Genomic DNA, 17,301 nt, shown 5'->3' with positions numbered 1-17,301 from the left:
ATTGTGCCACTGGTGTTCATTGCTGTATTAAAATTGTCTAACTGAAAAAGCTGATAATTGACAAACCAACAGGAAGTACATTGATTTAACAGTGGTTTTGAATTATTAAGTCTGCAATTTTTTATTCCATAGAATGTCACATTTTTAACCAGATAGACCTTCTCCTAAAGGGGATGGAAGGGTTATTCTGGAAGATTCCGGAGACTGAAGTGAGGATTGTTTCAAGTACAGGAGGCTTTGTGCATGCTGTGAGAAGCTATTTGGTTTTCTGTGTGCACTGGTGTGTGTGTGTGTGTGTGTGTGTAGACATTTCGTTAGGTGATGTGATCCAAAGGTGGGAATTTAAAGTTTGCTCTCTTGGCCTGTGGACTGAGTTCACCGTTTGGGAGAGAAGGGTTGGGAAATCAATGTATAAGGTCACATACCTGGTAGCATGACCCCTCCAAAAAGGACATCCTTACTAAGAACAAGGCAAGGACACGGTGGTGACTGGCTATTGCACCAGGCTGGACTCATAGTACTCATTGCCATCAAGTTCATTCTGACTCAGCAACCCTATAGGACAGAGTAGAACTCCCCCACAGGGTTTTTCTAGGCTGTAATTTTTACAAAAGCAGACTACCCCATCTTTCTCCTGCAGAGCAACTGGTGGGTTTGAACGACTGACCTTTTGGTTAGCAGCCCAGCAGTTAACTACTGCACCACCAGGGCTCACTAAAGACTAGTTTACTGGTTAAATGGCTGAAAGGAGCATTGTGCCATTTAGAAATTTATTCAGCTGCATGTAACAAGAACCCAGAAAATAGTGGTTTTATTCTCTGATATAATCAAAGCCATTTAATGTTGGTGTGATGATTCTCGGAGCCTCGGAGGCGCAGTGGTTAAGAGCTCAGCTGCTAACCAAAAGGTCAGCAGTCTGAACCCACCGGCTGCTCCTTGGAAACTCTATGGGGCAATTCTATTCTGTCCTGTAAATGTCGCTATGAGTCAGAATTGACTTTACAGCAACAGGTTATGGTGGCTGTCAGGAGTCCCTGGGTCACACAAATGGTTAACGTCTTGACTACTAGCCAAAATACTGGCAGTTCGAACCCATCTACAGGTGCCTCAGAAGACGGCGCTTGTGATCTGCTGCTTGAAAACCCTAGGGAGCAGTTCTACTCTACACACATGGGGTCACCATGGGTTGGAATCAACTTGACGGTAACTAACAACGACAATATGGTGGCCCTCCATGAGTTAGGCTCCTTTCTTTCTTCTCCACAATTCCTAGTGCATGGTTTCTATCCTCAAGGTCACTAAATGGTCCAAGATGGCTGCTGGAACTCCAGTCATCAAGCCACTGTGCATGTTTACAAACGGAATAAAGGCAGAAGGACAGAAAGTGTTCTATCTCCCAGTAAGCAGTATTCCAGGATGTTCCACTCACACTTCAGTAGCCAGAAGACAGTTATGTGGCCACAGTAATCTGCAGCTATGTATGAAAGAACAATGAGGTGACTAGGAGTACTGATATGTAATACAATATATTATTAAATAAAAAGCAAGCTGTAGAATAAGTATAATATGATCCCATTAATGGAATTGTACCCATCCCTGGGCATATACCAGAATCTTTCGGGGAGAGAAAGGAGCCTGTTTACTGTGAAAGACCTCCCAGAAACTCTGAAAGGGAGAGTCATATTTAATAGTTAATTGTGATGGACCCCTGGCAAAAAAAAAAAAAAAATAAAGCATGGAATCTGTGGTCAGAGGAAGTAGTACCAGTCCAGTTTCCAGCAGAGCTCTGCTTCTGCCAAGTGTGCCACCACCCCTAGGCTAGATCTACCTAGCACCAAAATGTTGGATGGGTCATCCAGATGTAAAGCCTTAGTACCAAAAACCAAACTCATTGCCATCGGGTCGATTCTGACTCATAGATACCCTATAGGACAGAATAGAACTGCCCCATAGGGTTTCTAAGCCTGTCGTCTTTATGGAAGCAGACTGCCATACCTTTCAGTTAGCAGCCATATGTCAAAGAGTAGCTGGTAGGTTCAAACTGCTGACCTTTCAGTTAGCAGCCAAGTGCTTAACCACTGCACCATGAGGGCTCCTTAGAGCCTTAGTAACACATCTTAATGGTGAAGCCAGAGTGGGAAGGGGTCAGTTCTACTTCTGAGAGTATGGGAACAAGATGCTCTGAATAGTCCACTGCCATGGCATTAGATACTGGTTAGAATGTGCTATTTAATATGGACATGCAGCTCCCATTAGAAACAAGGGGCAGTTTCCAATGACATAAAAATCAAACCAAAACAACAAACACACATGGTGAACTAAACACATGTAGTGAGCTAAAGCTAGAATTGTGAGTGATAAGCAAACTGCAAAGCTGATAGTACTTGGGGGAATAAATGCCAATGCCAGCCATAAATGCAGGGATTGGAAGCTAAGCTCTGAGCCTGCTACCAGGATGCACGCCCTCTTAAGGAGGGTAAAGCCAGCCTCTGCTGGTGACACACATGACTCCAAGAATTTTTGTTAGGTGCCGTCAAGTCGGCTCCGACTCAGCAACCCTATGAACAATAGAACGAAACTCTGCCTGGTCCTGCATCATCCTCGCAATCGTTGTTATGCTTGAGCCCATTTTTGCACTGTCAGTCCATCGTGTTGAGGGTCTTTCTTTTTTTGCTGACCCTCCACTTTACCAAGCACGATGTCCTTCTCCGGGGACTTGTCCGCCCTGATAACATGTCCAAAGTATGTGAGACGTGGTCTCTTAATCCTCACTTCTAATGGGCATTCTGGCTGTACTTCTTCCAAGACAGATTTATTTGCTCTTCTGGCAGTCCATGGTATATTCAAAGTTCTTTGCCAACACCATAATTCACAGGCATTAATTTTTCTTCGGTCTTCTTTATTCATCGTCCAGCTTTAGCAATCGTATGAGGCAATTGAAAGCACCATGGCTTGGGTCAGGCACACCTTAGTCCACAAAATGTCATCTTTGCTTTTTAACACTTTAAATATGTTTTTTGCAGCAGATTTGCCCAACGCAATGCATCGTTTGATTTCTTGACCGCTGCTCCCATGGGCATTGATTGCGGATCCAGTCAACATACCAGGACATGCGCCCTCATTAAGGAGGGTAAAGCCACCCTCTGTTGGTAACACACATGACTCCAGGAATAAGTAAATGCAAATCCCTTCTGGAGGGAGGTGTCATTAATTCAGACCTTCAGGATTCCCACAGACTGTGTGAGACCAATTAAAAAAAAATCTCAGTAAAGAATTTCTGAACACATCTTCACCCCCACCTCCCAGTGCACCTCGTCTTTTTTTGCTTTAAACCTCACCCTCTCCCCTCCACTCCCACTTCCAAACTAACCTCACACATGTAGGAATGACCAACATCCAGGGCTTGTCTCACAGATCATTTGAAAGCATGTGTATGGACACCGAGAAGGGAATCCTAAGCATGGAGGTCCAGAATCTTCCTTACTCCAGGGCCCAGTAGATGTGGCTTCTGCTTTGGAATGTGTTTGGATAGTTCTCTTTGTCCTTCCATGAAACTCTGGGTGAGTAATGTCTAAGTGACACATCCTTATGGATCTGGCCAGAACACTCAACTTTGATGAAATCAAACCAAGAGACATCCCTCTTGGAAGACTGTGCTGGTGGGGTCTAAATGGGTTGTAGAAAATGCCTCTGAAATTGGGATTTCCAAGGAATAATTAATGCACAGTTGGTTAGGGTATTTTGACAAGCCCTGCTGGAATCCTGACAGCAAAACCTTGAGCTGAAAGTGTTTGTTTTCGTTGTGTCCTTGGGATTGGAGAAAAGCAAGTGCAGGGTCACCCTCTCTCCCTATTTTTCTTCTTTTTGTAGCTCTAGTAGAGCACAGGCTGATTGCATCTGGCTCAGGAACTAGGCGTTTTGCAGCACGTTTTGGAGTGTTGCCTTTGTATGCTCAGTCATTGCAGTTGATCTCCTTGGCTGGAAACAGGGTTGGAAAGTGAAGCTCATCTCTAGCTGCCTTCACTCTCCTCCAAATTTCTAACTCCCAGTGAACACAACCCAGGCCACGAGGCCTAATGTGGTTCTCCTGTCCAATGGCTTCAGCTCCCGGCTCCTCAGGCTTCTGTCTTCCTGGCTGCTGCTACCAAGCCCCTATTCGAAGATGTTTCTACCCTTCGCATTCCTGTGACAATGCTGAAAATCCAAGTATGGCAAACCCCATTGCCGTCAAGTTGATTCCGACTCATAAGTTGATTCCGACTGATAGTGACCCTATATGACAGAGTAGACCTGCCCCATGAGGATTCCAAGGCTGTCATCTTTATGGAAGCAGATTGCCACATCCAGGGGTTAATTCAGATCTGAAATGGGGTAACTCAGTAATAACAATGAAGATGGTGGTGATGATGATGACACTTATTGAGCACTTACCAAATACCACTGTGCTAAGGGCTTTGATGACCCTGGGTGGTGCAAATGTTTGGGCGCTCAAGTACTAGCCGAAAGGTTTGGAAGTTCGAACCCAGCCAGAGGCGCATTGGAAGACAGGACTGACGATCTGCTTCTGAAAGGTCACAGCCTTGAAAACCCTATGGGGCACACTTGGGGTCTCCATGAGTCAGAGTTGACTCAACGGCAACCAACAACAACAAGGGCTTTTACATGAGCTACCTCAGTGAATCCTTGTAATTCTCTGAGTTAGGTACTATTATTAACCCTATTTTGTAGATGAGAAAACAGAGGCTAAAGGGTTAAGTAGCTTGCTCAAGGGATCAAACCATGAATCAAGCCAGCTAGTCTGAATTTCAGGCTGGTACTTATGGCCCACTTGGCTGTGAGGTCGGCACAGCTTCTGGACTGCAGTTGGCTGCAAGGCAGAGTAGGCTGACTGCTGTTTGGTGGCCCGGCAACCCTGCCTGAGTGGTCGTTTTCTCAGACTTTAGCATCAGTAAGAATCTGGAGATGGGTGCTGCTACTGATGCAAATTCCTACTCTCCCAGGAAATCCCCTCCAGTAGGTCTGGAATCTGTTTTTTTTTTTTTTTTTTTTAATTCACCCCTAGTAAAACAAGTACTTATTGAGTGCCTTCCACATGCCAGGCACCATTATGAATGCTGGTTAGTTTAGTACTCTTTATCTCCTATTCCCAGGGAATCTACCCCTTTTAGAGCTCCTCAGGATGGGATATATATATATATATATATATACACACACACACACATATTTATATGCATTTTTGTGCTTTAGATGAAGGTTTACAGAGCAAATTAGTTTCTCGTTAAACAATTAATACAGGTATTGTTTTGTGACATTGGTCGCCAACCCTGCAACGTGTCAACACTCTCCCCTTCTCGACCTTGGATTCCCCATTTCGCTTTGTCCAACTTTCCTGTTCCCTCTCGCCTCCTCTTCCTTGCTCCTGGGCTGGTGTGCCCGTTTAGTCTTGTATACCTGGTTGAGCTATGTGTATTATTGTTTGTTTTATGGTCTTCCTCAGGATATTTTTAAAGAAAGAAATAAAAAGAGAAAACAAGGAAGACAGATGACCTGCTCTGGATGAAAGTTGCCACTCTTCTATGTGACAAAATGTCTAGCTGGGTATTTTTGTCATAGGTTTTCTTTTTTTTTTTTCTTTTTGATACTATGTTTAGCATTTTGTTCAACCACCACCATTATCCATTTCCAACAAGAGTCTGCATTTTTAACCGAGTGGTTCTATAGGATATCTGCCAATTGGAGATTATAGGATGATTTGACTTTTAAACAGTATGTTACTTTTCCAAATAATAGGCTAAACATGTTTTTAGGTGAAATCACTGCAATTAAAGCAAATAGTCTGTCATGGATTGAATTGTGTCCCCCAAAAGTATGAGTATCAATTTGGCTAGGCCATGATTCCCAGTATTGTGTGATTGTCCACCATTTTGTCATCTGATGTGATTTTCCTATGTGTTGTAAATCCTACCTCTATGATGTTAATGAGGCAGGATTAGTGGTAATTATGTTAATGAGGTAGGACTCAGTCTACAAGATTAGATCGTATCTTAAGCCAATCTCTTTTGAAATATAAAGGGGAAGTGAGCAGAGAGACAGGGAGACCTCATACCACCAAGAAACAAGAGCCAGGAGAATAGCTCCTTCTTTGGACCCAGGGTCCCTGGGCTGAGAAACTTCTCCATCAGGGGAAGATTGATGGCAAGGTCCTTCCTCTAGAACCAACAGAGAGAGAAAGCCTTCCCCTGGAGCTGGCATACTGAATTCAGACTTCTAGCCTCCTAGACTGTAAGAGAATAAATTTCTCTTTGTTAAAGCCATCCATTTGTTGTATTTCTGTTATAGCAGCAGTAGATAACTAAGGCAGGGTCCAGTCACCTATCAGAAAAAATAATAAATACACTCTAAAAAGTCTGAAGGATGTTCAAAAAGTCTGGGAAACACCTGGAAAATATAGTATGTATTATACCTCTTTAAAACTGAATATTGAGCTCATTGCTCTAAATTTAGAGATACTTTACCTGAAAACATATTGAGCCTATTTCTCGGAAATGTAACTAATATACTGTTTAAAAATTTGCCTTGTTATCCCTGACTTGTGGACACCTTGCATTTTGTGTAGTCTCAGACCCTACTCTTTGAGAAATGTGTTTGTTTCCAGCCACGTTAGGTGCTCTGGTGGAGCCTTGGGAGTGAGAATGTCCCACACCTGGAGCCACTGTGATGATGGGTGGGGGAGACCCCTATGGAGACGCTCTGGACCGAGAGGAAATGTTGTTTACTGGGTGAAAAATGGAACTGAGAGGCTCTCAATTACCCTTTCTGTAGGAGAAGGTTTAATTACTGTTCTATCCAGAGTTTCATTTCTCATGGGTTGGTGACTAGGAAGTTTCTTCAGCCAGATAATTGGTGGTTCTACACTGCTCTCCTTAATTGCCTAGCCCCAATTGCTTTGGCCATTTCTTTCCACTGGCAAGCCTAGCCTTGATCCTATATAAGTGTGACCTTCACGTGTGTACAAGTCTCCAGGCTAGATGCCTAGCTGATAATAAAGGAGTTCCACTGAGGAAGAGTAAGAGAAAGGAAGATGGGAAAGGTATATCTGTTGTGGATGATGATGTTAGCTGCCCTCGAGTTGCCTCTGATTCCTGGCAACCCCATGCACAATGGAACCAAACATTGTCAGGTCTTTTACCATCCCCATAATTGAACTGCTGTGATCTATAGGGTTTTAATTGCTGATTTTTGGAAGTAGGTTGCCAGGCCTTTCTTCCTAGTCCATTTAGTCTGCAAGCTCTACCGAGACCTATTCAGTAACATGCTGACAGATGGGTGGTGGCTGCATATAATGTGCATTGGCCAGGAATCGAACCTGGGGCCCCCATATGGAAGGCAAGAATTCTACTACCGAACGACCACTGCCTCCACAAGGCATGTGCTTTCCTAATTGAGGTTTTCCACGTGTAGCTCTGTTGTTTTAAGCTGTCAACTAATCAACCAATTGGTAAACTCTCCCAGCTCAAATATGGAGAAGAGGTTAAAGGAAGATAAAAAAGCTTGTCTAAAAACGCCTAAAAGGTGGCAGAGCTGGAATTCCAGCCCAGCCCACACTCCCCACCAGCTTCTCTTCTTGTACTCCACCCTGCTCCTTCTAAGAAAAGTGTAACTAGTATTAGAAAATGATAGATTGCAAACCAACTAGTTATTAAAATTGTGTCTCTGGAATAAGACTTTAATACAGTAGCTATAATCTCTATTTTTTAAAATAATAAACCAATCTATAATTTATTTCACACCTATTATGTGTCAAAAAGAGCCCTGATGGCTCAATGGTTAAGCACTTGGCTGCTAACCAAAAGGTCGGTGGTTCGAACCCACCAGCCACTCTGCGGGAGAAAAGATCTGATGATCTGCTCCCATAAAGATTATAGCCAAGGAAAACCTATGGGCCATTTCTGCTCTGTCACATGGGGTTGCTGAAGTTGAAATCAACTCAACTGCATACAACAACAACATGTATCAGGCACTGTGCAGGACACCACAAGTATAATCTTATTTGATCCTTCAAACCAACCTGCAAGGGAGACAGGTTTAACTGCTTGAAAACTGTTGTGGTCTGGAAATTTCTTTCTAAATTAATTTTTCTTAAGCTCACTGTAAATACCTAATTGTTTAAATCTTATTTATTCTTGTGTAGATAATACATGCACAAAATTTAAATGGTATCAAAAGGTATAACAGTAAAAGTGAATCTCCCCTTCTCTCCTGTCCCTTGGGCACAGAATGTCCCTCTATACAGGCATCCATTGTTCATTGTCATCCATTTCTTTCGCAACCTTCTAGAAGTGTTCCGTGATTGACAGCGTGTGTATATATTCTTTTTTTCCTCACACATGACATTACGTATTATAGAACAGATTGTTCTGCATCTCGCCTTTTTCACTTCACAAAATTTGGAGGGGGGATCTTTCCACAGTCGTCTAGAACTGCCACTATCTTATTTTTTGATTGCTGTATAATGTTTTATTTTATGGACGAACTATGACTTTTTTAACTTGCCTCCTTTGGCCAGACATTTAATTTACAGCTAATATTTTGCTATAATAAAAAAATACTCCAACAGCTGTCCTTGTGTGTATGCAGGTATTTATTACTTGCATGTATATACAACTAAAGTTCACCTCCAAGTGGAAAAAATTAAATTTCACATCCATGTGGGACGAGCCCTGGTGGCACAGTAGTTAAGCATTTGGCTGTTAACCAAAAGGTCGGTAGTCTGAATCCACCAGCTGCTCCTTGGGAACCCTATGGGGCAGTTCTACCTTGTTCTGTAGGGTGGCTATGAGTCAGAATCGACTTGATGGCAGAGGGTTTAGTTTTTTTTTTTTGTTGTTGTTATATAATTAAATTTTATATACATGTGGGTAGAGCTCATTGCTTTTAAACTAAATAAAAAGATAGTTTGAATGTTAATTTATTTATCATTTAGCTAGGAAACAAACTTCTCTTTTCCTGGGGTAGTGTCCATTCCCAATTTGCAGGTAGAATGAGCCACCTAAAAATGGGCCAGTTTTTGCACATAGGCTGATATATACAGCTGTGAATAGCTCACTGTCTCAAATCTTGCTAGACTGATAGGAGCCATGACTAAAAATAAGATTGGTTAAATCAGCTGGAGGAGATTTTAGAAGCAGAGATCCAGAGTCTCAGAATTTTAGAGCTTGAAGGGATCTTAGCAATCAAGTAGTCCTAGATGAGGCCCCAGAAGACAAACTTACTTGTCTGAGTTCACGGAACTAATCTCTGGTCTACTGACTGTTCGATAGATTTTAGGCAGTGGCTGTAACTGCTCAATACAGTGACCACAAGCACTGAGTATGTAGATAGTCCAAATTAAGATATATTACAAGTGTATAATAATACACACTGGACCTCAAAGATTTAATATGAAAAAAAGAATGTAACACATCACATTACTAATTTTTTATATCAATTGCTTGTTGAGATGACAATATTTTGGCTATATTGGGTTCAACGAAATGTATTATTAAAATTAAATGCACCTACTTTTTAGAAAATGTGACTACTAGACAATTTAAAATTATATATGTGGTACAAGTATTTCTTTTTTTTTTAACTTTTATTGAGCTTCAAGTGAACGTTTACAAATCAAGTCAGACTGTCACATATTAAGTTTATATACACCTTACTCCGCACTCCCACTTGCTCTCCCCCTAATGAGTCAGCCCTTCCAGTCTCTCCTTTCGTGACAATTTTGCCAGCTTCCAACTCTCTCTATCCTCCCATCCCCCCTCCAGACAGGAGATGCCAGCACAGTCTCAAGTGTCCACCTGATACAAATAGCTCACTCTTCATCAGCATCTCTCTCCTACCTACTGTCCAGTCCCTTTCATGTCTGATGAGTTGTCTTTGGGAATGGTTCCTCTCCTGTGCCAACAGAAGGTTTGGGGACCATGACCGCCGGGATTCCTCTAGTCTCAGTCAGACCATTAAGTATGGTCTTTTTGTGAGAATTTGGGGTCTGAATCCCACTGATCTCCTGCTCCCTCAGGGGTCCTCTGCTGTGCTCCCTGTCAGGGCAGTCATCGATTGTAGCCAGGCACCAGCTAGTTCTTCTGGTCTCAGGATGATGTAGGTCTCTGGTTCATGTGGTCCTTTCTGTCTCTTGGGCTCTTAGTTATCATGTGATCTTGGTGTTCTTCATTCTCCTTTGATCCAGGTGGGTTGAGACCCATTGATGCATCTTAGATGGCCGCTTGTTAGCATTTAAGACCCCAGACGCCACATTTCAAAGTGGGATGCAGAATGTTTTCCCAGTAGTATTATTTTGCCAATTGACTTAGAAGTCCCCTTAAACCATGGTCCCCAAACCCTGCCCTTGCTCTGCTGACCTTTGAAGCATTCAGTTTATCCCAGAAACTTCTTTGCTTTTGGTCTAGTCCAGTTGACCTGACCTTCCATGTAGTGAGTGTTGTCCTTCCCTTCACCCACCTAAAGCAGTTCTTATCTACTAATTAATCTGTAAAAAAACCCTCTCCCACCCTCCCTCCCTCGTAAACACAAAAGTATGTGTTCTTCTCAGTTTATACTATTTCTCAAGATCTTATAATAGTGGTCTTATACAATATTTGTCCTTTTGCCTCTGACTAATTTCGCTCAGCATAATGCCTTCCAGGTTCCTCCATGTTATGAAATGTTTCAGAGATTCGTCACTGTTCTTTATCGATGCGTAGTATTCCATTGTGTGAATGTACCACAAATTATTTAACCATTCATGGACACCTTGGTTGCTCCCAGCTGTTTGCTACTGTAAACAGAGCTGCAATAAACATGGGTATGCATATATCTGTTCGTGTGAAGGCTCTTGTTTCTCTAGGGTATATTCCGAGGAGTGGGATTTCTGGGTTGTATGGTAGTTCTATTTCTAACTGTTTAAGATAACGCCAGATAGATTTCCAAAGTGGTTGTACCATTTTACATTCCCACCAGCAGTGTATAAGAGTTCCAATCTCTCCGCAGCCTCTCCAACATTTATTATTTTGTGTTTTTTGGATTAATGCCAGCCTTGTTGGTGTGAGATGAAATCTCATCGTAGTTTTAATTTGCATTTCTCTAATGGCTAATGATCGAGAGCATTTTCTCATGTATCTGTTAGCTGCCTGAATATCTTCTTTAGTGAAGTGTGTGTTCATATCCTTTGCCCACTTCTTGATTGGGTTGTTTGTCTTTTTGTGGTTGAGTTTTGACAGAATCATATAGATTTTAGAGATCAGGCGCTGGTCGGAGATGTCATAGCTGAAAATTCTTTCCCAGTCTGTAGGTGGTCTTTTTACTCTTTTGGTGAAGTCTTTAGATGAGCATAGGTGTTTGATTTTTAGGAGCTCCCAGTTATCTGGTTTCTCTTCATCATTTTTGGTAATGTTTTGTATTCTGTTTATGCCCTGTATTAGGGCTCCTAGGGTTGTCCCTGTTTTTTCTTCCATGATCTTTATCGTTTTAGTCTTTATGTTTAGGTCTTTGATCCACTTGGAGTTAGTTTTTGTGCATGGTGTGAGGTATGGGTCCTGTTTCATTTTTTTGCAAATGGATATCCAGTTATGCCAGCACCATTTGTTAAAAAGATTATCTTTTCCCCAATTAACTGACACTAGGCCTTTGTCAAATATCAGCTGCTCATATGTGGATGGATTTACATCTGGGTTCTCAATTCTGTTCCATTGGTCCATGTGTCTGTTGTTGTACCAGTACCAGGCTGTTTTGACTACTGTGGCTGTATAATAGGTTCTGAAATCAGGTAGAGTGAGGCCTCCCACTTTCTTCTTCTTTTTCAGTAATGCTTTGCTTATCCGAGGCTTCTCTCCCTTCCATATGAAGTTGGTGATTTGTTTCTCTAACACATTAAAAAATGACATTGGAATTTGGATCGGAAGTGCATTGTATGTATAGATGGGTTTTGGTAGAATAGACATTTTTACTATGTTAAGTCTTCCTATCCATGAGCAAGGTATGTTTTCCCACTTAAGTATGTCCTTTTTAATTTCTTGTAGTAGTGCTTTGTAGTTTTCTTTGTATAGGTCTTTTACATCTTTGGTAAGATTTATTCAGCACACGTATTTCTATTGACAGCATCGAATTGGAATATTGGGGAAGAGGAAACCACTCATTTGAAAACTCAAAGGGAAGAACTTAGATTAAAAAAAAAAGGAGGCAAAAGTGCATGAGATACAATTAAGGATAGAGCAAACTCCCAGGAGAGATCAGAGGATGAAGGAATTTTCTGTTTAACATTTAGTTCATGTTCAGAATGAGAAAGTTTATGTTGAGAAGATCACATTTTATATTCTTTTCAGTATGTTCCCCATTGGAGAATGAATGTGGCATGGCTTTATTTCATTGCACGAAGCTGCTGGTGCTTTTGAGTTAATGCTTGTCTTAGTTACATAGTGCTGTTATAACAGAAATACTACAAATGAATGGCTTTAACAAATATAAATGTATTCTCTCACAGTCTAGGAGGCTAGAAGTCCAAATTCATTGTTCCAGCTCCAAGGAAAGGCTTTCTCTCTCAGGTGGCTATGGAGGAAGGACCTTGTCATCAATCTTCCCTGGTTGAGGAGCTTCCCAGTGCTATTCTCCTGGCTTTTGTTTCTTGGTAGTATGAGGTCCCCACGTCTCTCTGCTTGCTTCTTCTATATATCAGAAGAGATTGGTTTAAAACACAATCTAATCTTGGAGATTGAGTCTTGCCTCATTAACATAACTGCTGGTTATGTTAACCTCATTAACCTCATTAACATCAAAAAAGACCATTTCCATCAAGTAGTATCAGACTCATAGTGACCCTGTTAGGAAAATTGTATCAGATGACAAAATCATGGACAATCACACAATACTGGGAGTCATGGACTAGCCAAGTCGACACACATCTTGGAGGACATATTCAATCCATGACAATGTTTATCTGACTAATTAGTTCTGAAAGGGGAGACAAGGTAGAACATGCTCAAGAAACTGAGAGGTCTTGGTGCCCTCATCAGTCAGCCTGAGTTTCTGGACTCATCTGAAAAAAGTATAGATGGGTTCTCGGTATAAATTAAAAGAGCAAACCTGTTGTAGCGACTCATAGCAGTGCTATGAGTTGGAATCGACTCAATGGCAATTTTTTTTTTTTTTGTAATGGAGGAGTCCTGGTGACACAGTGGTTAAAGCGTTCGACTGCTAACTGAAAGGTCTTTGGTTCGAATCCACTATCTGTTCCTTGGAAACCCTATGGGACAGTTTTACACTGTTCCATAGGGTCACTATGAGTCAGAAGAGATCAACGGCAGTGGGTTGTTTTGGTTTATTGTAATGGAAATGATTTTGTTACACAACTGCGGTGCAAACAAGTCACATTACTTGTATATGTGTGTTTATAATAGCTTTAGTGAGATGTAGCTCACACTTTGCAATTCATCCTTTTTTAAAGTATACAATTCTATGGTTTTTTGTATGTTCACGGAGTTGTGCAACCATCGTCACTGTTATCACCCCAGAAGGAAACCTCTTACCCGTTAGCATTCATTCCCCATTTCATCCAACCTCCCACCCCTAGGAAACCAGTAATCTACTTTCTGTGTCTTTAAATTTGCCTATTCTGGACATTTCATACAAATTTCAAAATGCAATTCGTGGTCTTTTATAACTGGCTTCTTTTACTTAATGTTTTCAAGGTTTGTCTGTGTACTTCATTTTCTGTTGTCCACATTCCATTGTATGGCAGTACCACATTTCATCAGTTGATGGGCATTTGGGTTTTTTTCACCTGCTGGCTATCATGAATAATGCTACTATGAACATTCATGTACACTTTTTTTTTTTGGTGAAGATATGTTTTCATTTCTTTTGAGTATTCATCTAGGAGTAAAATCGCTGAGTCGTATGGTAATCCTCTGTTTAACCTTTTGAGGAAATTTCATGCTGTCTTCTAAGCAGTTATACCATTTTACATTTCACCAGCAGTGTATGAGGGTCACAATTTCTCCACACTCTCTCCAACACTTATTATTATCTGCATTTTTTATTACAGCCATCCTAGTGGGTGTGAAGTGGTATCTCATTGTGGTTTTGATGTGCATTTCCCTGATGGCTATACTTGTGTTTTTATAATATGTTTTATCTAGGTCTGAAAATACCCTCACCAGGATGGGCGTTCAGTATCAGTAGTGAAGCTTCCTTCCCTCTGCCATTAGATCCTACGTGAATTCTAGGCAAGCACGGGAGGAGAGATCACGGTGTTGGTCACGTTACCATCGCTCCTTGTGTTACCCAGTGCTACTGCCAATAGCTCCTCTTCCACCACCAGCCAGGGGTCCAGCTTGCACACCCAGGGCACCTACTGTGGGTACTGTCTCCCAGCACCTCTCACCCAGCACCCACGCCACCCTGTCTAAGCACTGCATGCAAGTACAGCATGGGGCCTGCTTCTTGCAGAGCCTTACTCCTCAGTCACAATCCTGAGGGGTTTGAAACTACTTCATCGTGCTTCTAGAACCATTTCCTTCTATGAATGCCTGGTACATTGCCCCTATGATCCTGTTGTTGCTGTTTGGTGCCATTGTTTCTGACTCATAGTGACCCCAAGTGACAGAGTAGAGCTGCCCCCAAAGGGTTTCCTAGGCTGTAATCTTTATGGGAAGATTGCCAGGTCTTTCTCCCATGGAGTGGCTAGGTGGATTCGAACTGCCAATCTTTTGGTTATCAGCTGAGCCCCGTGGTGCAGTGGTTAAGAGCTTGGCTGCTAACCAAAAGGTCGGCAGTTCAAATCCACCAGCTGCTCCTTGGAAACTCTATGGGGCAGTTCTTCTCTGTCCTATGGAGTCACTATGAGTCAGAATGGGTTTTGGATGCTTGATTTATGGTGTGGACAAACACATTCTACCTGTTTTATGCAGGAATTAGCTTTCCTGGAGATTAACTTTGAATCTATAGCCTTTTCCTAAAGTATATAATTTCTATTCATAGTCTTGGCTTGCAGATAGAGACAATGGTGAATTAAAAAAAAAAAAAATTCCAAAGGGAAATCCTTAGAATGCAGATGCCTAGATGTTTTTAAAATTAGGATAGCTTTGGAGTTTAGTGACAGAGTCAGATATGGTAGTAAAATTTAGAATTAATCTAAACCTAAACCAAACCAAACCCGTTGCTGTCAAGTCAGTTCCCACTCATAGTGACCCTGTGGGACAGAGAACTCTCCCACAGGGTTTCCAAGGAGCAGCGGGTAGATTGGAGCTGCTGACCTTTTTGTTAGCAGCCAAGCTTTAACCACTGCGCCATACTAAAGGTCCTTTAAGTTGAGTTTGGGCATGCAGTAGAGAGTTTTATATGAAAACACTTAAAACAGAAGAAAACAAACAAAAAACTGGGTCTTGGCATGTAATAACTAAAAAGGAATTAAGAACCCTGGAATAATTAACCAGTGTTGTTGTTGTTGGGTGCCATCGATTTGATTTCAAGCCATGGCAACCCCACAGGTCAGAGTAGAACCGCCCCATAGGGTTTTCTAGGCTGTAATCTTTATGGGAGCAGATCGCCAGGTCTTTCTTCCACAGAGCCTCTGGATGGGCTCCAACTGCCAACCTTTCAGTTAACAGCTGAGCATTTAACCACCGTGTCACCTGGGTACCTTACGTTATCTACGTTACATCTTTATAGACCACCAGGCAATAGTAGAAAAAAGCAGAGAGTATATTATTAGAGAGAGCTCAAGAGCATACCCAAACACAATTATCATTTCATGGAAGAAAGAAAGAGTCCAGGTCATGCGAAAGCCCTGTGGTCCAAGTTTTAAAACTGACAGGGTAAAGAGTTTAAAAGAGATTAAATAGGACCCCGAATCCAACTGTTGTGGGTCTTTCCCCCAAGAATGGGCAGAGCCCTGGCTTATCCTTTCTAGGTCTTGTCCTCAGCACCACGCCAGGAACAAAGCATGAAACTGGGTCAGTGTTTCTAGGCTGCCTAGATTCCTTGACACCTAGTGATGACATTCTAGTTAAAGAATTGGAAAAATTAGCTCCTGAGCACAGAAACATTCGTTTTATTTACTTATTATTTTACCCTGCCTACTTGTGAAAAGGATTTGTGAGGAGACTTACAATGAAAGGGGCTGTCATGGATTGAATTATGTCCCCCCCAAAAGGTATCAACTTGGTTAGGCCATGATTCCCAGTATTGTGTGGTTGTCCTCCATTTTGTGATTGTAATTTTAGGCTAAAAAGAATTAGGGTGGGATTGTAACACCCTTACCAAGTCATATCTCTGATCCCGTGTAAAGGGAGTTTCCCTGGGGTGTGGCCTGAACCACCTCTTATCTCTCAAGAGATGAAAGAGAAGCAAGCAGAGAGTTGGGGACCTCATACCACCAAGAAAGCAGTGCCAGAGCACGGCTCATCCTTTGGACCTGAGGTTCCTGTGCTGAGGTGTTCCCAGACCAAGAGAAAAGTGATGACAAGGACTTTCCTCCAGAGCCGACAGAACAAGAAAGCCTTCCCCTGGAGCTAACACCCTGGGTTTGGACTTCTAGCCTACTGGACTGTGAGAGAATAAGCTTCTCTTTGTTGAAGCCATCCACTTGTAGTATTTCTGTTAAAGCAGCACTAGATGACTAAGACAGGGATAAATGCAATAAAGCGAGAGGCAGAAATACAAGAGGCAGTAACTATTGTATGTGTGTAAGTGATGTGTGTGTGTGTGTTTAAGTGGTTTGTGTGTGTAAGTGGCATGTGTGTGTAAGTACAGCATGTGTGTGCATGCAAGTACATGCATGTGTGTGTGTATTGGGAGAAGGAAGGGCTGGAAAGGAGAGGAAGATAGCCACGTCAGAAAAATTGAAGGGAAGCACAAAATAGAGCTTTCAGCCTCTTGAGAGTCAAGAGAAAAGGAGAACAATAGATCCCATGCCTAACACGAGAAAGTATATCAGTTTGCCAACAGGAGCTCAGTTTATTTTTGTTTCTGACTTATTTTTTAAAAATATAAAAAAAAAGTCTTTAGTAAAAGAAAATCAAACAACATATTAGATGGTATAATTTTTTTTTAATTTTCTTAGGCCCCCAAACACTCCTTGTTGCCTTGCCCCGACCCCTTTCACACGCTGACAGTTTCTGCCTTGGCCCCGGTTGACATGTGCATTTGTGACTTCTGCTACTGAGGGGACTGTTCAGAGCATGTCACACCTGCCTCTTCCTGTTCAAGACTCAGGCCAGACAGAATGCCATCAGGTGGGTACAGGAGGAGACAAAGTGAGTT

This window comes from Loxodonta africana, chromosome 15 (genome assembly GCF_030014295.1).
Source record: "Loxodonta africana isolate mLoxAfr1 chromosome 15, mLoxAfr1.hap2, whole genome shotgun sequence".
Taxonomy (NCBI): domain Eukaryota; kingdom Metazoa; phylum Chordata; class Mammalia; order Proboscidea; family Elephantidae; genus Loxodonta; species Loxodonta africana.
This window is presented reverse-complemented; position numbering follows the sequence as displayed.